At 45.6% G+C, this 12525-nt stretch overlaps 2 long non-coding RNA genes across 2 annotated transcripts; one reads left to right on the forward strand and one right to left on the reverse strand.

Annotated features, from left to right (window-relative positions):
- Positions 1-2751: 2751 nt before the first annotated feature.
- LOC142288558 (uncharacterized) lies at positions 2752-3258 on the reverse strand. Its single transcript, XR_012749312.1, has 3 exons — positions 3192-3258; positions 3017-3104; positions 2752-2935 (listed from the first exon to the last, which is right to left on the reverse strand). It is a non-coding gene; the product is annotated as an uncharacterized LOC142288558 (long non-coding RNA).
- A 5796-nt stretch (positions 3259-9054) lies between these two features.
- Positions 9055-9561, forward strand: LOC142288557 (uncharacterized). Its single transcript, XR_012749311.1, has 3 exons — positions 9055-9121; positions 9209-9296; positions 9378-9561. It is a non-coding gene; the product is annotated as an uncharacterized LOC142288557 (long non-coding RNA).
- Positions 9562-12525: the final 2964 nt, after the last annotated feature.

The following is a 12525-nucleotide window of genomic DNA, read 5'->3' on the forward strand; positions in this document are numbered from 1 at the left end:
GCTGGGGATTGGAGTCCACAGTGCAGGGTGCCCAAGCTTACTGGGTAACCCCACTGCGAATTGCAGTCCGCTGCTGCCCAAGAAAATGGCGCTTTCATAGAAGCGCCATCTTATGGCACTGTATCCAGCTCTTCCAGCTGCCCTGGTGACGGGTGGCTCGCGGGGTAATGATGGGGTTAGGGGTAGCTGTATATTATCAGCTGGCCCTAAGCCTGAAATTCATGGTGTCACGCCAATATTAGACATGGCCACCATGAATTTCTAGTAAAGATAAAAAAAACACGACACACAGAAAAATATTTTTATTAGAAATAAAACACAGCACAATTAGTGACTCCATCTTTATTGAAATAAACCCCCCTCCGCAGTAATCCTGGGTCAAGGGTCCCGCGCTGTTCAATCCAGCTCCAATATCATCTGATCGGTTTGCTGGAAGGCAGAGCGATCAGATGATGTGTCAGGTTCAAGGACGTGAATCACATCACACATCAGCTGATTGTATAAACGGCCTTTATACAATCAGCTGATGCATCAATGCAAAAAAATTACTCACTTCTGTGCAGACTCCCGTCTGATCGCTGCAGGACCCAGCGGTAATCAGCTGATTAAGTCACCCGACCGCATCAGCTGATCATTTAAGCCGGCCGGGCAGTACCAAGCCGGCGTCACCGCTGCACTTATACGATCAGCTGATGCGTTAGGTGACCGCATCAGGTGATCAGCGGCCGGTCCTGCAGCTATCAGACAAGCCCGGGAGTCTGCACACAGCCAGAGCAGGGGTGGCGGCACCTGGAAGAGGAGCTGGGAGCGGATGTGTCCCGGGAGTCTGCAGACAGGTGAGTATGAGATTATTTATTTTTTTTTTTCTACTGTTCACGTATTGATTTCACAGCTGCCTCCACCTCCCGCCCGGACATGGCGCCGGACAGAAGGTGGAAGCAGCGGTGGCGGTACCGGGAGGATTCACGCTTCTGTGTTTACTGACAGAAGGAATCCTCTTCCTGTACACGTCACTTTACTGCCCACCCCCTGCGTTTATAGCTGCATTTTTAGTCATAGAAACGCACTAAAACGCAGCTATATTTGCAATTTGCGTTTTTCATTGCGTTTTTGAACATCTCATTGAACTCGATGGGTGGAAAACGCAGTGAAAAATGCAGAAATAATTGACATGCGCCGTTATTGTGGGCACCACAAAAACGCAGCAAAAAAAAAACGCTGTGTGCAGACAGCAAAAATGAAAACTCATAGACTTTGCTGGGGAAGCAAAGCCATGCAGTTTTCTGAGCAAAAACGCACCCGAAAAACGCACTGTGTGCACATAGCCTAAGGTCTGGCTGTGACTCGGCCACTCCCATACATTTCCACGTTTCCCCTTACACCCTCCAGTGCGGCTTTAGCAGGAGCTTTGGGTCATCGTCTTGTTGGAAGGTGAAACCTCCGTCCCAGACTCATCACTAATCACAATAATCAATCATCGTGATGAGAATTCAAACTTCAAACTTCCGACCAACATAAAACATTTTCCAAATGATGGTGATGTAAAGCCGGCAGCCGGGAAACGTCATTTATTAACCATGTGAGGTCTGACTGGATTAAATGGATAATCAATAAAAGTTTGGAAATTACTATTTTGTTGGTCTTTTTGTAAAAATGTTTATTTCTAAAAATATCAACTTAAATTTACCATTTAATAATCGAATGTGATAGAAAAAAATACAATCTCCAAATCACTGCGACATCTTAAAATATTGCAGAGTTATTACCACATAGTGAGCTATCAGATTTTGTCTGGTCACTGAGGGGTTAACAACATATTTGCAGGTTAATAGCATTTTTAAATTAAGGCTACTTTCACACTTGCGTTCAGCGCAATCCGCCTCTATGGAGAATAGCACAGTCCGTTAACGCACTGCGCTATTCTCCATAGACTTGTATTGACGACGCACCGTAACGTAAGTGTCAGCGTTGCATCTGCTGGACGACGCTGCGTCGTTATTTTCACGCAGCTTCGAGCGGAGGGAACGCTACATGTAGCCTTTTTTGGGTCGTTTAAATAACGCACCTTGACTGATTCCGTTAGAATCCGCCAAGGTGTCTAATGATTGTCTATGGTGGTGGATTCCACCGCTATGCGCTAAGCGGCAGAATCCGCTCACTGATTCCGTCATGTTCTACTGAGCATGCTCAGCATGTCCAGCAGAACGATCGAAATAGTTTAAAATTACTCCTGGTCTCTCTCCCCCCTCTCTCATACTCACCGATCATGGGCACGGCGCTGCACAGTTGTCACAAAGCTCCGGCGGCTTTTCCTCTTTTGAAAATGCCGACCGCTCATTATTCCATCTAGTATTCACTGCTTCCCCCGCCCACCGATGCCTATTATTGGTTGCAGTCAGACACGCCCCCACGCTGAGGGACAGCTGTCTCACTGCAACATATTAAATAGCCACTGGGTTAAATACACAGATTAACAGTTCAGGACAGCAGTATTGCGCAATAGGGTCACCATATGCGAGAAAAAATTTAAAATTTAACTTTTAATTAAATTATTCATAAAAATGAGGATACTCCTCACTGACAAACAAACAAACAATACAAGAATAGGTTTGGCCCCTCCTACTTTTCAAGAGTTCAATGCAAACCACAAGTAGACTAGTACCGCTAATATAAAGTGGAACTTTTTGCCCATAAATCAGGTGCCAGTTTCATAAAGTCCACTGATAAATAAAGAAATGGAATTATCTCACCAATTTCTGATATACCACATATTAAATTCGAATGGGTTCAGGCATCCTCCTGGCGGAACCTCATGATTATGAAATTGTACCTCCCAACGCGTTTCGTTAGAAAAGCAAACTCATCAGGGGAGCTTATAATTGTGGCAATTACATCTCAGATCTCATAAAAAATGAGTCCAAAAATTCATCATATGCTGAAACAAAACATATATAGAATAACAATAAGTATCAGCATATAAATGGTTAATCACACAATCATATGTGGAGAAACTCACCAAAGATCATAGACTCAAAACAGGAGTCATATGTGCGGTAAATCCAATTCAGGTCCCACAAGCCATGGACCTCACTTTCAATGGCATGCTGAAATACATTTATAGATAAACAGACATCAGCATGTCAGGAACGATTAATTCCATGACAGCATGCAGACAGAGCAGGGGGACTCACCACATGGCAGGAGCGGCCGTGCTTCTCGCTCTAACAAGAGAGCCACCGCAGACTGTCAGGGTTTAAATGTTCCCACCCTGCACCAGCGTGTGACGTGGTTTCCGCCCATTCCGGTCACATGACCGCAGACGAGCACACCACGTCATGATGTTTACACTGTAGCCGTGGTGATGTGCACCTCCCCTCAACAAGTCATGTGACAGGACGTCACACAAACAAGGGAGACAGCCCGATATTAAACTGCAGGCACACAGTATCATTCCGGCTTGCATGCAGATTCAGAGAATCATCCAATCCTCCAGCATTCATTCACAAGTAATCACTAGGAGGGTATTGTTTGTACATAAAAGACTGCTCATGACTCAGTGATTTATATCCGCTTATTTTGAACAGTCGGTTTCACCAGTGTATATCACAAGCAGTATAATGGTGATTGCATACCATACTCAAAAGGTCACAGCCATACCACCACAATAATCAAAGATATGCCCGTGGAGAACTATAGCCCCACTCTAGAAGGATGTCACCCAGAAATATGGGGACCTCAAAAAAGCTCAAAATCAATATTATACTCAAGGGGCAAAATAGCAAAGGGGCTCAGATGTCATACTGATAGTCAGATTAAAATAACCTACTGAAGAGCTAGCAATAAATTATGCCCATATCGATCACAGCAAACCTCCAAACCCTATGAGGTTCATCAGGGGAACCTTTAAGAATACCAATCAGAAATAGAATTAGAAACCGCCACATAGAGACTAGCCTGACCCTACTTAAACCAAATTTCAGGGATGGCCCTACCTATCACGTGGGGGTCGGCGCCGTATGACAGAACGATGTGTGGGCGCCCCCACTCGGCCGACGTCTCACCCTCCTAACTAAGCTCACCCTACAACACCACTAAATAAAGGGTGCGAAAGAGAGTTCTTCATTTAAACCATTAGGATGAAGTGTTTTCAACCAGAAAATCCATCTGGATTCTTGCTGCAAGAGTCTCTTATCCCAGTCCCCTCCTCTAGGTGGAGGCCTGATGTGATCGATACCCTGAAATTTCAAAACAGTGGAGTCTCCATTGTGTACTTTATTAATGTGCCTCGCCAATGATGTATCATTATTAAGTCTAATGTCCCTCAGATGTTCTCCTATCCGTCGTCTTAGTTCCCTGCGAGTTTTACCTACATACTCCATATTGCATATACAGGTCGCCTTATATATCACACCTCGTGTTTTACAATTAATAAACGACCGGATGTCATACTCATTCTTGGTCACTTGACTGTGGAATTTGTTTCCCACTATGATGGAGTTACAGGCAATACATCCGTTACATCTAAAACAACCCTTCAACGTTGGTATAACCTCAAAAGGATTTTTTGGGGCGAGATAGCTGTGAACCAGCCGGTCCTTCAGCGATCTCGCTCTCCTATACGTAACGGATGGCCTGTCTGTAAGAAGGTCTCCTATATCACCATCCATTTTCAATATGGGCCAATACTTCTCAAGGATGTCTCTTACATCCCCCGCTCCATTGTTGAAAGTTGTTATAAATCTCATCACATCCCTGCCCTCGTCCTTCACCAATTTTTTAGGGGGGTATAGAAGATCTGTTCTTTTAACCTTTTTTATGTCAGCAGCCGCTCTACTTATCACTTGTTCTGGATATCCTCTTTCAAGAAATCTTTTCTCTAGATCTTTAGACTGGTTTTTGAAATGCAATTCATCAGAGCAGTTCCTCCGAATTCTGGCGAACTGTCCCTTAGGGATGCCCCTCTTCAAACTCAGGGGATGACTGCTTTCCCATTTTAGTAACGAGTTAGTTGAAGTCGGTTTACGATAAGTACTCGTTACCAAGTTGCCTCCCGAGTCTTTCTCGATCAAAAGGTCCAAAAAGGATAATTTTGACTTATTCATCTCAAAAGTAAAAAAGAGACCCAAGTCATTTTTATTCAAATCATCCATAAACCTCTTTAGTCCAGCTTCATTGCCTTTCCACACCATAAAAATATCATCAATGAATCTATACCAGATTCCGATGTTCTCATTGATGGACTCACGGTCCTCTCTGAAGACCACTGTTTCCTCCCACCAGCCCAGGAGCAGATTTGCGTACGACGGGGCACAGGGGCTCCCCATCGCTGTGCCCCTGAGCTGGTGGAAGGTGTGGCCATCAAAGGAAAAAACATTGTGTGTCAGGCAAAACTTGAGGATATCCATGATAAAACCAGTGTGTTCTTCACACTGTATTCCCCTGCCCTTCAAAAAATATTGGGCCGCCGACAAACCCAAGTCATGGCGTATGGACGAGTACAAGGATTCAACATCGATACCCACAAGGAGCGTCTCTTCCTCAAATGTAAGTCCTTCCACTTTTCTCAGCAGGTCAGTTGTATCTGACAGATAAGAGTCCAAGCCTAAAACAAATGGCTTAAGGATGTTATCCAGATAAACACCAAGATTCTGTGTCAGATTATCGACACCAGAAATTATAGGTCTACCTTTCAGGGGGTTAGTCCCTTTATGCAGTTTGGGTAGGCTGTAAAATGTAGCCATCACTGGGTGCCTTGGAAGGAGGAAGTCAAACTCAGACTTACTGATCAGTTTCTTCTCCAGAGCAGTCAGGAGAATCAATCTCAAATCCTTCCAATACTGTTGTGATGGATTGGACTTCAGTCTCACATAACTATTTTTGTCCCCTAAGATGTTATAACACATTTCAAGATATTTTTCTCGATCCATCACAACAGTGTTCCCCCCTTTGTCAGATTGCTTAATAATTATATCAGTCGCCTTCCCCAAAGCGTTAAGACTCACCATCTCCTCCTTAGTCAGATTAAATTTTACCTTATGGTTGGGTTTCAACCTTTCAAACTCCTGAGAGACAAGGTTACAAAAGACATCAATTGCACTGAGATCATTCTGGATTGGTGGCATTCTAGTACTCCTCAGTTTGAGATCTGTGAAGGGACCCTGACCCGTTGATTCAGGTCCCATCACATCCAAACTATATAGGAGTCGGACATCTTCCAGGATGTCATCCTGAATACCTAGATCAGTGCATGTCTTTTTGTTATCCCTAATGAAGTATTTCTTCCACTTCAATTTCCTAATGAAGAGATTGAGGTCCTTAACGCTTTCAAAGCCATTGTAATCTGTCGTAGGCACAAATGAGAGACCCTTACTAAGCACACTTAATTCGATGGTGGTAAGTACCCTGTTGGAGAGGTTAACTACTTGCTGGTGTCCGGAGGATTCTGATAACCTCCTCGGTTCGTTCGATTTCTGAGGAAATATTCCCTTGGCTCTAAAAAATGGCCACTCTGATAAGGTTGATTAAACCTGCCCCTCCCATTCCCAAAGTTCTTTTTCCTTCGACCTCTAGCTCCTATATTTCTTCCTTCGGAATCAGATACATCAGTATCCGTTGTGGAGCACTCGGTCTCACTGGGTTTCACAAAACGTGGCGGGGCAAAGTTATATATTTTATTTTCCCTAAAATCTTGCAGATCTCTATTATAGAATTTGTTTTTTATCTTTCAAATGATACTGATATTTTTCAATTGTATTCTGCAGAACTTTTTCTTTACCTGAAAATTCTGATTCTTTTGAAAAAGTATTAGTCATTTCTATCTGTTCTTTAAGTGCTATCTCTAGATCTGCAAGATTCTTTTTCTCTTCATCTAAGAGTAAGGTCATCAACCTTAGAGAACTCTCAGTGGCTTCTTTCTCCCATTTTGCAGCCAGTTCCTGGCTTCTATATCGGTAACCCGGCTGAAGGGAGATCCTCAGATGCCTAGGGACAATCCTATCACGAAGATAAACCTCCAGAGACTGTACTTCCCACCAAGAAGCTGTCCTGTTTTTGTAAATTTTAGTTAGTTCACGAAAAGCCCCATTAAGGGTAGGAGTATATTTTTTCTGTACGAAAGTTTTCTCTGAGAAAACATCCTTTGCTTCATTTGCCCAGGAGCCTATATCAATACCTGTACTCAGGAAGCCCGCCATACCAAATCAATATATTAAATAGCCACTGGGTTAAATACACAGATTAACAGTTCAGGACAGCAGTATTGCGCAATAGGGTCACCATATGCGAGAAAAAATTTAAAATTTAACTTTTAATTAAATTATTCATAAAAATGAGGATACTCCTCACTGACTAACAAACAAACAATACAAGAATAGGTTTGGCCCCTCCTACTTTTCAAGAGTTCAATGCAAACCACAAGTAGACTAGTACCGCTAATATAAAGTGGAACTTTTTGCCCATAAATCAGGTGCCAGTTTCATAAAGTCCACTGATAAATAAAGAAATGGAATTATCTCACCAATTTCTGATATACCACATATTAAATTCGAATGGGTTCAGGCATCCTCCTGGCGGAACCTCATGATTATGAAATTGTACCTCCCAACGCGTTTCGTTAGAAAAGCAAACTCATCAGGGGAGCTTATAATTGTGGCAATTACATCTCAGATCTCATATTGCATATACAGGTCGCCTTATATATCACACCTCGTGTTTTACAATTAATAAACGACCGGATGTCATACTCATTCTTGGTCACTTGACTGTGGAATTTGTTTCCCACTATGATGGAGTTACAGGCAATACATCCGTTACATCTAAAACAACCCTTCAACGTTGGTATAACCTCAAAAGGATTTTTTGGGGCGAGATAGCTGTGAACCAGCCGGTCCTTCAGCGATCTCGCTCTCCTATACGTAACGGATGGCCTGTCTGTAAGAAGGTCTCCTATATCACCATCCATTTTCAATATGGGCCAATACTTCTCAAGGATGTCTCTTACATCCCCCGCTCCATTGTTGAAAGTTGTTATAAATCTCATCACATCCCTGCCCTCGTCCTTCACCAATTTTTTAGGGGGGTATAGAAGATCTGTTCTTTTAACCTTCTTTATGTCAGCAGCCGCTCTACTTATCACTTGTTCTGGATATCCTCTTTCAAGAAATCTTTTCTCTAGATCTTTAGACTGGTTTTTGAAATGCAATTCATCAGAGCAGTTCCTCCGAATTCTGGCGAACTGTCCCTTAGGGATGCCCCTCTTCAAACTCAGGGGATGACTGCTTTTCCATTTTAGTAACGAGTTAGTTGAAGTCGGTTTACGATAAGTACTCGTTACCAAGTTGCCTCCCGAGTCTTTCTCGATCAAAAGGTCCAAAAAGGATAATTTTGACTTATTCATCTCAAAAGTAAAAAAGAGACCCAAGTCATTTTTATTCAAATCATCCATAAACCTCTTTAGTCCAGCTTCATTGCCTTTCCACACCATAAAAATATCATCAATGAATCTATACCAGATTCCGATGTTCTCATTGATGGACTCACGGTCCTCTCTGAAGACCACTGTTTCCTCCCACCAGCCCAGGAGCAGATTTGCGTACGACGGGGCACAGGGGCTCCCCATCGCTGTGCCCCTGAGCTGGTGGAAGGTGTGGCCATCAAAGGAAAAAACATTGTGTGTCAGGCAAAACTTAATCACCATTATACTGCTTGTGATATACACTGGTGAAACCGACTGTTCAAAATAAGCGGATATAAATCACTGAGTCATGAGCAGTCTTTTCTGTACAAACAATACCCTCCTAGTGATTACTTGTGAATGAATGCTGGAGGATTGGATGATTCTCTGAATCTGCATGCAAGCCGGAATGATACTGTGTGCCTGCAGTTTAATATCGGGCTGTCTCCCTTGTTTGTGTGACGTCCTGTCACATGACTTGTTGAGGGGAGGTGCACATCACCACGGCTACAGTGTAAACATCATGACGTGGTGTGCTCGTCTGCGGTCATGTGACCGGAATGGGCGGAAACCACGTCACACGCCGGTGCAGGGTGGGAACATTTAAACCCTGACAGTCTGCGGTGGCTCTCTTGTTAGAGCGAGAAGCACGGCCGCTCCTGCCATGTGGTGAGTCCCCCTGCTCTGTCTGCATGCTGTCATGGAATGAATCGTTCCTGACATGCTGATGTCTGTTTATCTATAAATGTATTTCAGCATGCCATTGAAAGTGAGGTCCATGGCTTGTGGGACCTGAATTGGATTTACCGCACATATGACTCCTGTTTTGAGTCTATGATCTTTGGTGAGTTTCTCCACATATGATTGTGTGATTAACCATTTATATGCTGATACTTATTGTTATTCTATATATGTTTTGTTTCAGCATATGATGAATTTTTGGACTCATTTTTTATGAGATCTGAGATGTAATTGCCACAATTATAAGCTCCCCTGATGAGTTTGCTTTTCTAACGAAACGCGTTGGGAGGTACAATTTCATAATCATGAGGTTCCGCCAGGAGGATGCCTGAACCCATTCGAATTTAATATGTGGTATATCAGAAATTGGTGAGATAATTCCATTTCTTTATTTATCAGTGGACTTTATGAAACTGGCACCTGATTTATGGGCAAAAAGTTCCACTTTATATTAGCGGTACTAGTCTACTTGTGGTTTGCATTGAACTCTTGAAAAGTAGGAGGGGCCAAACCTATTCTTGTATTGTTTGTTTGTTTGTCAGTGAGGAGTATCCTCATTTTCTTCAGCGCTCTATTGGGAGACCCAGACGATTGGGGTATAGCTACTGCCCTCTGGAGGCCACACAAAGCACTACATTAAAAGTGCAAGGCCCCTCCCCCTCTGGCTATACCCCCCCGTGGTATCACGGGTTCTCCAGTTTTAGCTTTGTGTGTGAAGGAGGTCAGACATTCCATGCATAGCTCCACAGATTTTAGTCAGCAGTAGCTGCTGACTGTTTCGGATGGAAGAAAAGAGGACACATATAGTGTCCCCAGCATGCTCCCTTCTCACCCCTGGATGGTGTTGTAAGGTTGAGGTACCTATTGCTGGTACAGGGCTGGAGCCTGACATGCTGTTTTCCTTCCACATCCCCTGGTAGGGCTCTGTGGAAGTGGGATCCTGCCGGCCTCTCAGCTCTGATGCCGGGCTCCATCCACAGACCCATTAGAACCTGATGGAGACGGAGCAGGAGTACGATCAGGGACAGGCCCTGCATCATAAAGGTACTCTGTGTCGGAGTGTGTCTGTGCCTGCCGGGGACCGCAACGTGGAGTTGGTGTCCCTACAGATTACTGGGGGACTTTTTTGTGTATGGGAACGCAGCGCCGACCCCCTCTGGATCGGGCGGCGCTGCTGTGACTTGTGGTGCGCCGGGGATCCGCCGTCCGCGCTTTTACGGCGGCGGCGGTTATAAATTTAGTCCCCGGCTTTTTGGGCCTAGGACGCCGGCAGCTCCGATTCGTTCCCACCCCCACCCTGTCATTCAGGGTAGGGGAGAGACGCTGTTCGCTAGCAGCGACGAGGGCTGGAGCCTGATTTACATGCTCCAGCCCTCTCACTTGGCACAGAGGGAAGCAGGCTTCCCGCTCTTGGCCAGGAACGCCCAGGGCCCGCCCCCCTTCCTCTCTCGAGACGCCGGCAGCCATTACATGCATGCCTGGCTGGAGGAAGGACGCAAGGCTCTGGGAGACCTGGACTAGGGGCTATCTGGCGACCACACACCCGCTTTTTTAAGCGGGCGGTAAGCGATTTTTCTGTGCTGGTCCCTCTAGTGCCTCACGGTGTATCGGTGTACTGTGTACAGATATATAGATATTGTATTTCTTGCACTGTGAGGTTGCTTCTGGCTGCATATCCCAGATCGCTCTGTGGAAGCAGCAACATGTCATCCTCAAAACGCAAGGCGGCCAAGGCAAAAAGGGCTGTGTATACTGCGTGTGCTGCATGTGGGGCTAATCTACCAGCAGGCTCCGATGACCCCCATTGTGTGCAATGCTCCGACCCGGTGCTGCTTCGCCAGCCGGAGTCAGGAGAGGTAGCGACCCAGGCTGAGACGCTTGTAAGTTCTGCCCCGGTGACAGGGACAGACTTTGCAGTTTTTGCAGATAATATGTCTGTGTCTATGGCAAAAATCCTTGAAACCTTGCAATCTATGCATGGGGCTCAGTCTCTGGGCACGGCGAGGCCTCTGTCCTCAGGTCCCCCTTACTTGGAATGTATCCAGCCCACAGGGGGGTCCCCGGCTTCACAGGCCGAGGATTATGACTCAGATGATGGCCCCAGCCACCCTAAGCGAGCTCGCTGGGAAAGACCCTCGACGTCTTCACACTGCTCAGGGTCTCAGCGCAATCAGTCTCCCTGTGATGTGTCTGATGAGAGTGATCAGGAATCCATTCCTGGAACCCCTCTCAACCTGGATACCCCGGATGGGGATGCCATGGTAAACGACCTTATCTCAGCCATCAATAGGCTGTTGGATATTTCTCCCCCAGCCCCTTCAGCAGAAGAGGCGGCTGCGGAGCAGGAGAAGTTTCGTTTCCTTTATCCCAAGCGTAAATTGAGTGCCTTGTTAGATCACTCTGACTTCAGAGAATCAATCCAGAAGCACGACGCTCACCCAGAAAGGCGTTTCTCTAAACGATCTAAAGATACGCGTTTCCCTTTCCCCCCTGAGGTGGTCAAGCGCTGGACACAGTGTCCAAAGGTAGACCCCCCGATTTCCAAACTTGCAGCTAGATCCATAGTTGCAGTGGAGGATGGCGCTTCACTTAAAGATGCCAACGACAGACAGATGGACCTTTGGTTAAAATCTGTCTATGAAGCTATCGGCGCGTCGTTTGCTCCGGCATTCGCAGCCGTATGGGCACTCCAGGCTATTTCAGCTGGCTTAGCAAAAGTGGATGCTATCATGCATCCAGCAGTGCCGCAAGTGGCGCACCTTACCACGCAGATGTCGGCGTTTGCGTCTTACGCTATCAATGCGGTCCTAGAATCTACCAGTCGCACCTCCATGGCGTCCGCCAATTCGGTAGTTTTGCGCAGAGCCTTGTGGTTAAAGGACTGGAAAGCAGATGCTAGTTCCAAAAAATGTTTAACCAGTTTGCCTTTATCTAGAGATAGACTGTTTGGCGAGCCATTGGCTGACATCATTAAGCAGTCCAAGGGTAAAGACTCCTCTTTACCACAACCCAGAACATCCAAACCTCAGCAGAAAAAGTGGCAGCAGAGGTTTCAGTCCTTTCGAGGTTCGGGCAAGACACCATTTACCTCGTCCAAAGGGACTCAGAGGACGCAAAGAAACTCAGATTCGTGGCGGACTCACACACGCCCCAAGAAAGCAAATGGAGGTACCGCTTCCAAAGCGGCTACCTCATGACTTCCAGCCCCCCCCCTCCGCATCGCCGGTCGGGGGCAGGCTCTCCCGCTTTTCCGGCATTTGGATGTCACAGGTCAAAGACCGGTGGGTGACGGACATTTTGTCTCGCGGGTACAGAATCGAGTTCAATTCTCG

This window comes from Anomaloglossus baeobatrachus, unplaced genomic scaffold (genome assembly GCF_048569485.1).
Source record: "Anomaloglossus baeobatrachus isolate aAnoBae1 unplaced genomic scaffold, aAnoBae1.hap1 Scaffold_84, whole genome shotgun sequence".
Taxonomy (NCBI): domain Eukaryota; kingdom Metazoa; phylum Chordata; class Amphibia; order Anura; family Aromobatidae; genus Anomaloglossus; species Anomaloglossus baeobatrachus.